Genomic DNA, 12,951 nt, shown 5'->3' with positions numbered 1-12,951 from the left:
TGCACGTCTTCGTTGACATCCCGACTCACCTTCAAATCTTCCGGAATGCATACATCTTCATCTTGGCACCATGGCTCACCTTCAAATCTACCGCAATGCTGACATCTTCATATTGGCACCTGTTAGGAAAGATTTCATATTTGAATGTAATTTTCCCTCCATTTGGCAACCCCCAAACTTTTTGCTGCTGTTTTATTCCCTGATCTAAACTTTTCCAGAGAAGCGCAGCCCTCTCTGCCGCACTCCTCTGGGCTTTCGCTCAATTCTTATGGGGAAACTGACATGCCCTCAAGACAGTCAGTACTGGGAGACTTCGTTTACTTCAAGGTTTATTTGCAGGTCTGCCTTTCTTCGTGCCTCATCCACACGTGAGTAGTCTTCAATTATGCGATATAATGTTGCCACTTCAATTTTTCTTTAGCACACACAAGTCTCTCATGTCGCTTGCTAACTCACCGGCTATGTGCGTTTCTCTCTTGTCTTTCCTTTCTTCCAGTTTATGAGTCAAGGCTAGTACCACAGGCATAGCCTCGCATCCCAAACTCTGCCGTTCACCCTAATAGGGTCACTGACGTCCTTGAAACACAATGCAGCCTCTTGTTGGGGGCTCGGCCTTCTCCATGTATCTCTCACGGCCTTTTGGAGGCAACAACCTCCTGCAGGGAACTCCTGGGATTCTTCACCCGTGGCTCTCGTCCCTTGGTCTGTTGCTCTGTTCCAGTAGGTTTTCCTTTGCCCTGGAATTTATGGCCGTACTCGTGTTCCACCTTGCTCAGAGTGTGTCTCTATGTTCCACCTTTTATCCATGTGAGGAGAGCTAATTGGTTTCAGATGTATGCACTTAGAATCAAGTGTCTGACTTTGCCTGACCCAATTATCGGGACACGTCCAATGCAAAGTGTAAGAGTTAGCAGTCTTACTCTCGGTCAACCACTTCCTCAGTCCAATGTTTGTGTGGAAAAGGGTGGGGAGGTTAGAACATCATAAAATCCTATCAAATAGAAGGGATCATGGGTACGGGAAAGGGAGGACTACCGCGTCTCACCATGGGCTTTCTCACACCCACTCCCTGAAGACCCCTCACCTAGGTGATCCTCCCACACTTGCCCACTCCCAGAGTCTGGCCCAAAAAGGTGATGGCCGTGCCCTGGCCACCTGAGAGAGAGATCCCCGGGGACTAGCAGGTAAGAAACCCTATAGTTTCTCACACAGTCATGACCTAAAATGGGGAGTCTGACTATCATTATCCAGCCGAGCCTCTAATCACTACTCTTTCTCTCTGCAGCTCCCTCTTCACCAAGGTATGTCCACCACATAAATGGCAGAGAGGGACGAGGTGTAAAAAAACACAATCATCGGATGGCCCCTACCCACAAAACTCTGGGTGTGTTTCTGGGGCGCTCCCTTTACCCCAGAGCCTCCAAGTTCCACCCCCTTCTTCCTACTCAAGGACCCCTCACAACCATAACCGTGAGTAGCAGAATGGTGGAGAACTGAGGCCCCACGCCCAATTCTTCACTGCTCATTTTCCTTCTGTAGGGACAGGTTTACTCCAGCCTCCTGCCTTGTCACATAGAGCACAGAGCATGTGTGAGGAGGGACAGGATAGGGGGATGTTTTAGAAGAAGCTGTCCCTGCTTTAGACAGGCATGGCATCCATGCCCCACCTTGCTGACGATGGGGGAATTGTGCATACGGGAAGTGAGGGATAAGAGCCCTATCGCAGTGTCACTGCAGAAAGGAGTTGCAAACCCTTGGTGCGATAAACCAGGTGAACATTTACTGCCTGTCTCTGCTGGCTATTAGATGGCGCAACCTGGATTTCATTCAGCTGCAGAAAATGGCATCCAATTAGGCACACCACACCTCATATCTGCTGCATGACACCATGCTTTCACCTGAAAAGCAAGAAGAGGTTGCAATTAAAACTTTTACAGCAACCACTTCTGCAATCCCTCCATCCCTTGCCCACAACATCAAGAACTGGGAACATAAGGAACATAAGGAACGTTTGTGCCAGTGATAGAACAAAAATGATACTGCATGTAGTGTAGGTTAGGCAAATAGGCTGGCCAGGAAGCCTGGCAACTTCTCCCATCATCTCAATTGTTAGGGCCAGCAGGAGGGATAGATGTGGATGATCAATGTGGTCATCAGCCCCACTCCAGTCCCCCCTCTTCTAGGCTCACTCTGGGGTGCCCCTGCCCTACTGATACTCCAGTCCTCATCTCTAGAGCGCTCTGCATTGCCCATCCTTGAACCCTGGTTCATTTGCCCCAGACAACAACCTTCTTTCACCCCATTAGACTCTTCTCTTTATTAGTCTTTATTATAACTCCTGCACCCCCCCCACCCCAAACTCATATGTCCCCTCCCTCGAGAGCCACCAAGATAACCCACCTGCATTGAGATTCAGTGTAAAGGATTGCCATCTGGTAACTGTAATATAGCCTGATCTTTATTTTTTATTTTTAATAAATAGAATGATGCAGGTAATCCATCTGTGAAAAGGTGGTGTGCTGATCAGACCTCCATCCTCTTCATAAGAAAGTATAGTGCACACATGTGCCTTTCTTTATCAGTCTCCAGACATCTGCAGCACCTGCTCTTCAGTGGCAACACCCTATTTATTATCCTACAAGTGTCAACCCTGTGAGCCAGGTCAGCTATGAAAGGCCATGTGGATTCATGACTAGCCTGACTGTCTACACTTCAACAAGTGAGACAAAAGATAGGATGCTATTATCTTTTGGTTCTCTGGGAGGCTCGGTATCGCCTCCAACCAAGCCCAGGAGCTCACACCAGGAGATCTCCTGGAAACCACACAGCAAAGAGGCGCACGCACGCACACACACAAAAACAACAAAAGCCAGCCTCATATCAGAGTGTTGCACATCAAACGGCGTTTGAAGATGTAGGCTTGGGATGAGGGCAGGGTTAGCGTAGCCAAAGTGGACAGAAGAAGAGAAGGGTTTTGCCATATTTTTCCTATGGGGCTCTTTCCTTCCTCTCCCTTCCCCTCCCCTCTACTTCCTGGCGAACAAAGCATTCTCGGTATGATACCAAAATGCAAAGATCACTTGTCACAGCGACAGGGATTGGACCCCTCAGATCAGGCTTGCTCCTGTCCAATCCCCTTTTGCCTTTTACCTTGATAAGGAGGGGGTATCCCTTTCCTTCCTAAATTCTTTCCTGCACACCAAGATTAAGATATCTGTGGGAACCTTTTGGGAGTGCAGTACATTCCAAAGTCCTCTGCTATAAAGGTAAAGGCAGGTGCATCCAATGGAAATAAGAGCTCTGTACCATGCCGATTGCACTGGAATCAGGCCCCTTCTCACTGGAGGTAAAGGATGCCCTGTCGGTGCCAGCCAAGCTCTGTGAAATTATTTCAACAGAACACCTTACCTTGTCCTTGGAGATCCTGGATTGGGCCTTGTAGAAAGCCAGGCCTCCAGTGGCAGTTCTGGGCCCCAATACTGTCATTGAACTGCTTGTGAGCTACACTGACCAGACATCACCTGCTTGTCCCAGATTTCTTTGTGGCACATGCCGTTGCTGCTTGAACTGCACTGCATGTTGGATCCAGTCCACCAGCTCACCGACCCAATGCTGAATCACTGCCTCAGGAAGCTCCGAGAAGCCAGTAGCACTGCTGTTGAGCTGCCAAAGACAAGAATAGGGGACTGTCACCTCGTCCACCTTTGGGCTCCTAGTGACTTTTAAGCGTCCTTCTCTGCTTTGTTCTTGAAAGACAAATCCTTTGAACAGTGACATTGCTCCAATCACTTGCCCAATTCCCCCTTGCTCCAGTACCCAGAGTGATGACAGATATGTTCTGCATTTTCTGAGTTTTGTCCACAGCAGTTGGATTTTCTGAGTTTAGTTATTTGCATTCTTGAGTGTTTAATGAAAGTATATATATTTTTAAAGAACTCTGAATGGACACTCAGGGACTTTGGACTTGTGTGCTTTTGTTGTTTGTGTTGCTAATCTTATCCCATTCATAAATCTCCTAAAAGTATAGCATGCCCTCTGCTCACATTACCACAAAAGGCAAAGGAGGTATATCACTTTGCTGTACGTTTTTCACTTTTATAATTGGGATCACTGCTGGTCTTGTAGTAGTTGTGGGCTGAGTAGGCAGTTTAGCCATTACTCATCCATGTACTCCTGCAGGGCAGTTGTAATGTTTATCATACACACACACTATGACCCCTCCTACAGACCTATGCTCATATGCCCCCTCCCCATGTCCCGTTGCTCCAGACTCACCCCCCCCTTCCTCATAGGTGGCAATGAGTGTGTTGGTGCACATGTGTGCGTTGCAGTGCACGTGTGTGTGTTGGAGTGCATGTGTGTGTGTTGGAGTGTGCATGTGTTTTGGCTTGTGTGCATGCGTGTGTTGGTGTGCATGTTTGTGTTGGTATGCACGTGTGTGTCAGTGCGTGTGGGTGTGTTGGTGTGCACATGTGTGTTTGGGCACGTGTGTGTGTGGGGGGGTTGGCATGTGTGTGTTGGCACATGCAAGTGTGTGTGTTGGCGCATGCACACGTGTGTGTGTGTTGGCACATGTGTGTTGGTGCAAGCACATGTGTCAGTTGGCAGGCATGTGTTGGCACACGTACATGTGTGTTGTCACACATGTGTATTGGGGTGTGTGTGTGTGTTGGTGTGTGTATATGTTGCCACATGTGCACATGTGTGTTGGCACACGTGTGTGTGTGTGTGTGTGTGTGTGTGTGTGTGTGTGTGTGTGTGTGTGTGTGTGTGTGTGTGTGCGCGCGCGTATTGGCACACACACTCATGTGTTTGTTGGCAAATGCATGCATGTGTGTGTTGGCACGCACATGTGTGTGGGTGTAGATGCATGCACATGTATTGGAACACATGTGTGTTGGCTAGCACATATATGAGGCACCATATGCGGGTGTTTGTTAAATCCTTAGATCTTTTAATGATGTGGCTTTCTACTTCAAAGTAGATGCTCTGCATTTCCGATTTACTAATATTTATTTTGAACCATGACCACTCTTTTATTTGGAATCAATTCTTTAGTTGAAAGGTTTATACAAGGTGATGACATCATACAGAGATCATAATAGCACAGTCCACCCCATCCCCCACACACACACCACACTGCACAACCCTATCCTTCTCCCTATCTCATTAAATCTGCAGGTCAATTTGTACAAAACATTTTAGAGAAGATCCAAACATTTCTCCCAATGGTTTTCATACATTCTTTTGTCTAAAGATTACTCTTTCACACAGAGACATCTTTATCAACTCATTGGACCAGTCAAATATTGTTGGAGCCTTCTTAGATTTCCAAACTTGCAAAATAAGTTTTTCGGGCGACCTGAGTGGCTATAAACAAACTGTACTTTTGAGGCTATTCAAGGTCTACAACCAACGCGTCGTCCCCCAAAACAATAGTTGCAAAATCATAGGCCCGATTCTCCCGTCTTCCCTGTTACCTCTGGGTTGGTAGGACAATGTCCCCTGGACCAGCATTCGCTCAAGTTCTTCTACTTGTCTCCAGTTTTCTCCATCTTGAACAACGCCGGCATCCCGCTCTTGGTCTTCTCCTCAAACTGGTTTAGCTGCAGGCCACCAGGTACTTTGCTGTTTCTCCAACGTGGTCACGCCACCACCAGGATTTGGCTGCTAATCTCCTCGGTTGTCCAGTGCATGTAAACACTGGGCCTCCAGCGTTTCAGTCTCGTGTTTTGAATACTTTCTGAAAGTCACAGACTCTCCTTGGTGCCACCTCTCTCAGCTGTGACGCTGTCAGGTGGCTTGCCCTGCTTAGGCTCTCTCCCTTCTTCGCCCCTCATCTGCATGTCCCTCTCATTGAGCTTACTTATCTCTGTTAAATGAAGGTTTCCCCTTAAAGAGATAGATCCTCTTTCTTGCTTATAGTCCCATATTATGTGTTTGTCTTTAGCCAAGTCTTTGGATTCCATATCCTCTTTATATCTGACAGTCCGATATATGGCATTAAGGGAAATGACCTAGGGAGTTCCTCACAGCGATAGGATTCCTTGTCCCCAAAGGGGGAGTCTCTCCCAGTGAGGTGCCACTTGCCTCGACCCCTAGGGAGGGTGTTGCAGAGCGGGCTCACCTACATAGCCATAGCCTCACAGCGGCTCACTCACAAACACTCCACAGACCCCCTCTCTCCAACACCCTCCACATTTCTTTTGATTCTCACCTTCTCTGGTCTCTCTTATGTTCCCTTCCACCTCCTTTTCTCATCCATCCTACCCACACTAAAGCATTCACACACCACGGGAATACCCTTCTCTTTATTAGTCTAACTCCTTCACACCCCCCACCCCTCTCCAATGACTGGTTACTTACCCTGCTGAATCACCTACCTTGCTCCAGGGGGTATGTCAGGGGAAAGGCTTGGTGAGGGCTGATAAGGGCTTGTAAACCCCACCCCCTTTATCCAGGCAATCTTGCAGCATTTCATCCTGGGCCATGTATTATAGGGAACCCCTATCCCCCAAATATCCCTGGTGGCCTAGTGGGACATCATTACCTGTATGGAGGTGTCTATTTATAATTAATGTAGATTACCTGGTTTCGCTACTGGAGGTTTCCATCAGGCAGTTTTATAGGCCCTCATTTGTAAATCCCTGTTGGTTTAGTGGGATTTATTAGGCCGTTTTATGGAACAACGGCCTATTACATCCCAGAAAAATTAATCCCTGGTGGGTTAGTGGTTTGCTTAACCTGCTCAGGCTCCAGCTGACAATGTCAGCTGGAGCCGCGCTTTCCTTTTCCCGGCGTTGTCCATTTTGGTTGCGCTCACCGAAGCGAAGCGCAACCCTCCGCCTGATACATCGTGTCATGCAATGCCTCCCTCTGGTTCAGGGATCATTCGAGGTCTTTGCTGGCAGGGAGGTCGTCATGCCACTCACACCCAGAGCTGCTGGTGCCGCCTTGAGTCCGGCGGTGCTCCTCTTCGGCACAGCCGGGGCTCCGGCTCCTCGTTGTGGCAGGGACGCTGCCATCTGTTCAGTTAGGCAGGGGCACCGAGGGGGCGTACCCACACCCAGACACCATGAAGGGGTGGTAAAGATTGTGCTTTCTCTCTCCTCCCATACCCCCTTTCGACAAGGCCTCAACCTGGGGCTTTCACATAGAGCACAAAGGATTGGTGAAGAAAAGGAAAAATGCAGGCCACAAAGAAATTAAACAGGTAAGTATTTTGATTATTTATTGATGAAGCAAATGTTTTGACGAATAGCAGTTATTGGGCCTCATTACGACCCTGGCGGAGTGGGTTTACGCCAGCGGTATTCGCGGCGGACCCGTCCGCCCTACTACGAGTTCCCGTAGCGCCATGGAGCGTTTTCCGCCTGGTTTTTCCGGGCGGAGAAATCCATGGCGCTACGGGACCTTGTTGTTAATTACGCCACCGTATTTTACGGTGGCGTAATTAACGCCTTCCCCACTCCCATTATACCCTATGGGGCAAAAATGGGAATGGGGAAGGGTAAAATGGGGAATGGGGATGTACCGCCCCGCCAAGGTCGGAATGGGGCGGTAAATCCGCCAACCCCCATGGCGCTATCGGCAGCTTTCCGCCGTGCTCCATGGTGCATTTGGCGCCACGATTTCCGCCAGGGTCGTAATGAGGCCCATTGTGTTTAGTAGACAATGTGCAATTTTGACTGTCAGTTACTTGCTTTTGTGCTGTGCAAAAATCACATTGTTTCAATTCACACTAGCAATCAATTGTTGCACACTTTGCTTTCCACGTTGAAATAAAAGGAAGTCTGTTTACAATGGTTCAACTATTATTAGGTAATACATCTCTCTATTCTTCTTAGAATGTTGCCCTTTTGACTTCTGTAGTGGACTTCCTATCTGGCCCAGTCAACCTTGCAGTTAATGCTTAGAAACGTAACCAACAATTGTGTGTACCCTACACTCAGAATAACATGCTGTTGCATACCACTGAACCTTTGCTCTCCACTTTGAGGGAAGGGAGACTACTGTATTGGCCACGTAATGTGTGTCCTCCACTCAAAGAATGCCCTGCTTCTGCAGATCACTAAACCCTTTTTCTCCCCATTGAGGGAAAGGTGAGTACTGTAATGGCCAAGGGATTAACAAAATAAACTAAACTGGTTTCCTGAATTACTTGTGTGTTTATTTCTATCACCGCAGAAACAAGGAAGGAGTAAGGCTTCTGGAGGTCTCTGTATGTAGTAAAATAAAAGGTGGACTCCACTAAAGAAACCGTGGTAAGGGTTTGGAAGTACATTAAAAATAGTGATGTTTCATGTGGTTTCTCTATTATCTTATTGGCCGGAGTCTAGTCTGGATCAGGTCTGTCACCCTGTGTGGGTTAAACAGAAACAGTTCCTGTGATGTCTAAAGTGTTTCCAATCAATTATTATTTTTTAACCACTGAAATCTTTATGAGATCAGGATTCTTCTTGGCCTCCTGAGATCTTTCATTGTCAAGTTAATCCCCAGGGATTTACCGCTTCCTGGCACCACCACCCAGGTGCCTTAGGTTGTCTTGACCAGACTCAGGCATCAGTCTCTTAAATGTAGATTGTTCTGAGGGTAGTATTTTGGTCACCTCCTCGTTGGGCTGCATTGCTCATGAAGAGCCTTAGTGGGTGCTGTCAGTTCCTTAACACTGCTTAGAACTGATCGCAGCATCCTGTTTCCTTCCCTCACTTTTCCTCCTCTTTTCTTCCTATGTTCTTTTCCCAGCTGCTCTCCCTTTCTCTCTTTTGCCACTCCAGGAGTTCCATCCACCTGTCCTGCTCCTCTTCTCACTCCAGTAAATGTCTTGCATCCTCTGCTCACTTTGTCTTTTATGCCTTTTCCATGTGTTTTTTGTCTCCTTTCCCCTACTTCTTAAGATACTCTACTTCCTCCTTTCCTCCCTTGCACTCTTGTCCTCATTTAAGTGTTGTTCTACCTCCTCTACTCTTTCTCACTCCCTCTAATGTTCTTTTGCTCTCTTCTTTCGCCCCCCAGGTGTTCACCTTTCTCTTCTTACTCTACTCCCTCTGTTGCCCTTTCTCTTCTCATTTCACCTGCCTTCATTTCTCCTCTGATTGTTCTCCCTTCTCTCCCCTCTTTCACCCCACTCTTTCCTTTCTCTTCTCTCTGTTCAGCCTTCCCTCAATTCTCGCTCGTCTGAACTATTGCCAACCTTCTGTTAAGTCCCACACCATTTCTTGACATGAGCACTTTTATACTCCTCCCTGGGTTGTAAATGGGTCATTGACTGCCAAATTGTGAGCCCTAGAGTTGACAAATGGATTGGGCCTCCCCAATGACTGGCACATGGTTGAACTACAATTACTTCATCTGTCTGTTTACAATTGGCGGGAGCCGCATTTCCAAGCACCACGGGTTCCCTGGTGTACCTCCTCCAAGTCAACCATCCCAAACCACCAGAGACCCATGATCTGGCCTCCTGTCACAATAGCCTCCATGTTTTGACCAGGTGCTTAGTATTTTTAAAAATGATTCCATGTTTTTGTGGCTTTTGATGCCATAGTCATATAATGGCTTTACAATCTGACTTTGAGAAAAGCAATTGCTTTGCTTATGTTTTTTATGGCTGAACCCAATTTTTTGTGATTGGAAGACAAAGATTAGAGGGTACCTGGATCTCCTCCAAAGTCTGCCACAGTAACGTTCTTAGAACAGTGTCAAAAGCTGTCTGTAAGTCGATAAAAGTGAGATATATCGCTTGGGACTTCAATTGCATAAACATCTGCAGAATTAGATATAATTAGAAATGCCTGGTCTATTGTGGTGGCCACTTTGCGAAACCCTGCCTAGGCTATTTAGAGTATATTAAGTCTGTCTGTCCTTCAAGTCGATGCAACAGAATTTGACAATATATTTTAGCCAGAGAGTCAATTGGAGAAAGCTGTCTATAGTTCGAAGATAGTTTGTGGTCACCCTTTTTGTATTTCGGTATTGTATTTGCACCCCTCCAACTATGCAGGGGGGAATACTAACTATTAACCTAATTAAAAAACCTTGTTAAAAAGGGGGATCCAAATGTTCACATTGCTCTTAAAAAAATCTGATGGGATCAAATCTGGTCTGGGGGCTATGCCAAAATGTTGTGAGAAGATTGCCCTTTCAACTTCAGAAGTAGAGAAAGCTAGGCTATCATTTGTGCCAGTTAAATACCTCTGTGTCTGCTGGCTATGGGCCTGATTATTCAGCAGTAACACGCTGGTGCTACTGGCGGGTTGCCACCGAACTTGTAACACCGTTTCTGCTATCCCGGTGCCACCGGGACATTACAAGTCGGGGCAGGGAAAGTGAAAGTCCACATTTCCATGGAATCCCATAGGACTCAGTGGGAATAGGGACACAGAAGCACCGGCACCGCTGCTAATGGTGCTGTGCTTCTGTGACAAGTCTTCCTACCTAGACCGTTGCACAATGGCCCCTGCAGGCAGACTTGTAGTGAGGCGGTCCAGAAAGGGTGCCAGTACATTGCTATCGGCACCTTATTTTCGGACCGCCACACTTGTAATGAGGCCCTATGTCTCTTGAGGGCTTCCAGTTGAGATGTGGAGGGGAATTCCTCTGTATAATACAAAAACTGGAAGTAGTCGTGCCAGATGTGATAGGAGTGCGGGGATATTGTTGGTTATACAATTACTCTCTGGTCTCCCTATGGACCTTACAATATGCCAACATTCTTTGCCATTATGTGTAGTAGCTGCATCTAAGGGGGGGGCACCTAGAGAGCTTAGTTAAATGTAACTTTCTTCCTAGCTATTAGAGGTGTCTACTCTATTCTTTTATTTGTGGCCCCTTCTGGGTTGCTTCCTTCGGTTGGGTTTAGTGCTTGCAAGAGGGGTAATTTTTGCTTTAATTTTTTTTCTCCAATTTATTCTTTTTATTGTAGAAACAAAGATTCCAATAAACAGCATAAACAAAACAATCACATTGCCTTCGTGGTGTTTTAGATGGCATTACGGCATTGCAGTAAACAGGTTACAATGACATTGCAAACAGCAACTGGGTTAAGAGAGAACTTTAAGTTACTTGCCACTCTGGCATAGCCCAGTCCACCGGATCCATAGGTCTTACCACCTCCCACCTAAGCATCAGTAATTTGTGCACCACCTGAGATTCAGTGGTTTACATGCCATTCCTGGGAACCGTTCTACATATTTGAAAAATAAGGAGGATGAGATGAAGTGGAATTTTTCCTTCCTTGCCAAGCGCACTGCTGCAACTTTTTCCCCAACCCCTGTATCCCAACATTTTAACCACCACATATTGATCAAGGGCCCCTCTGGATTCTTCCAGAGGCGTACTATAATGGTCTTCACTGCCATGAGAAGGTGTATGATTAATTCCGCCATAGGACCCGTCGGGGGGTAAACTCACCTCCTGTGTCACCCAGCAGCATTATCCCAGGAACATCAGCTCGGTTATGTGCTTGATTTGTGGCTGATTCAATTCCTCCACCCTAGCTCTCTTCCCAGGTCCCTTTCCCATATGGTCTGTAACGCTCACCTGGTATCCACGGGGACGTCACTCAGCCTGTTCTGACCTCTTACGACCTCAAACCCTTCCCTGGAGTCTACTCGACTGGAGACTGGGCCTGAAACACAGGATTGGTAGAGTTTAACTCCCTATTGTCTCTGTGTGCTTGAACCCCTTCTTCCCCGGGGTTCAACCCTTCCCTTTGATCCACAGCTAACCGTGTTTTCTTGAAAAGTGTGTTCTCCATCCTGCTTTCAGCGCAGGGGCGCGTTGATTGATGCGGGCTCGTTGCTGCCTAGTTACTTCACTGGCAAGAGTCCGACAGGTAAGTTTAATGAGTCTTTTGAACAGTTCTCTAACTTCGTTCCTTTCATTCCTTAGATGATGGCCGGCGTCCTGGGATGGCGACGTGCTGCTGAGATGAGTAGCGCTGAAGGTGAGTGAGAGCGCAATGCTACCCTTTCGTATTTGTATTGAACTGAGTTATTTTTCTGTGTCTTCTAGGTGCCGCAACGTTTTCAGCGTGGATGCCGGTTATGAAGAAGAAATGCGGTGAGTAAGTCCGGTATGCGGTGCCTCTAGATGTTTCCACGCTAACCTGGAGTGTCTTTTCCCTCTTGCAGATGGATGAGAAGTTCCAGAGACAGAGTTCCCCCAGAGCGGCTGGGATTCAGGTAAGCGTTTGAAGCTCGTACAGTCTTTAAAAATAAGCGAAGATTTGCTGAATGCTTACTAATGCCTTTTTTCTGTTTTTTTCCCTTTTCCTTAGGAAGCGGCGTGCCGGGATGGGAATGACACCGCCGAAGATGCCCACAGAACAGAAGAAGCGATGAATGATGGGCTGAAGTGCCGCAAGGTAAGGCTGTTCCTAACGGTGTTCTTGTTCTTGCAGGACCTGAGCGCAGAAGAAAGATGCAGGCCTACTGGAGAACGATACGAACACAGTGAGTGTCACGCTGCAGGTGCAGAAAACACAAAGCATGTTTCTCAGCCTGGGCGTGGCTTAAATAGTCTCTGGGTATCCCAGGTGTCTCCAGGCTGAACCACACCCAAAAGACTAGACTGCACATGCAGTTCTGGGAACCGAAATATGTGGGGGCATCCATCTTGTCCCCATCAATGCACTGCAAGTCCAATCCCCAATGTTATCCTATGGGAGTGAGTGAGTCTGGTGCCACAAGCGCCAAGTCTGACTCCAAGTGGGTACTTGGAGGGATGGAGAAGCCCTTGAGGGCCATGTAGATGATTGTGGCCTGGCTCCAGCCTGACATCTTGGAGGGCTGGGGACATAAGGGGCAGGAATCATGACAGCACTCCCCCCCAAGGCCCCTTCCAAGGTGGCTCTTCTGTCTGGTCCTGGTTTGTTTGGATGGTTTTGATGAAATCGTCTAAGCAAGCGAGGTGCATGGATGTACTCACAAGGCTCCCATGTGTTGTCTTGTG

This window comes from Ambystoma mexicanum, chromosome 5q (assembly GCF_040938575.1).
Source record: "Ambystoma mexicanum isolate Mex_15411 chromosome 5q, UKY_AmexF1_1, whole genome shotgun sequence".
NCBI classification, from domain to species: domain Eukaryota; kingdom Metazoa; phylum Chordata; class Amphibia; order Caudata; family Ambystomatidae; genus Ambystoma; species Ambystoma mexicanum.
The sequence above is the reverse complement of the archived record's forward strand: the minus strand, read 5'-3'. Positions refer to the sequence as shown.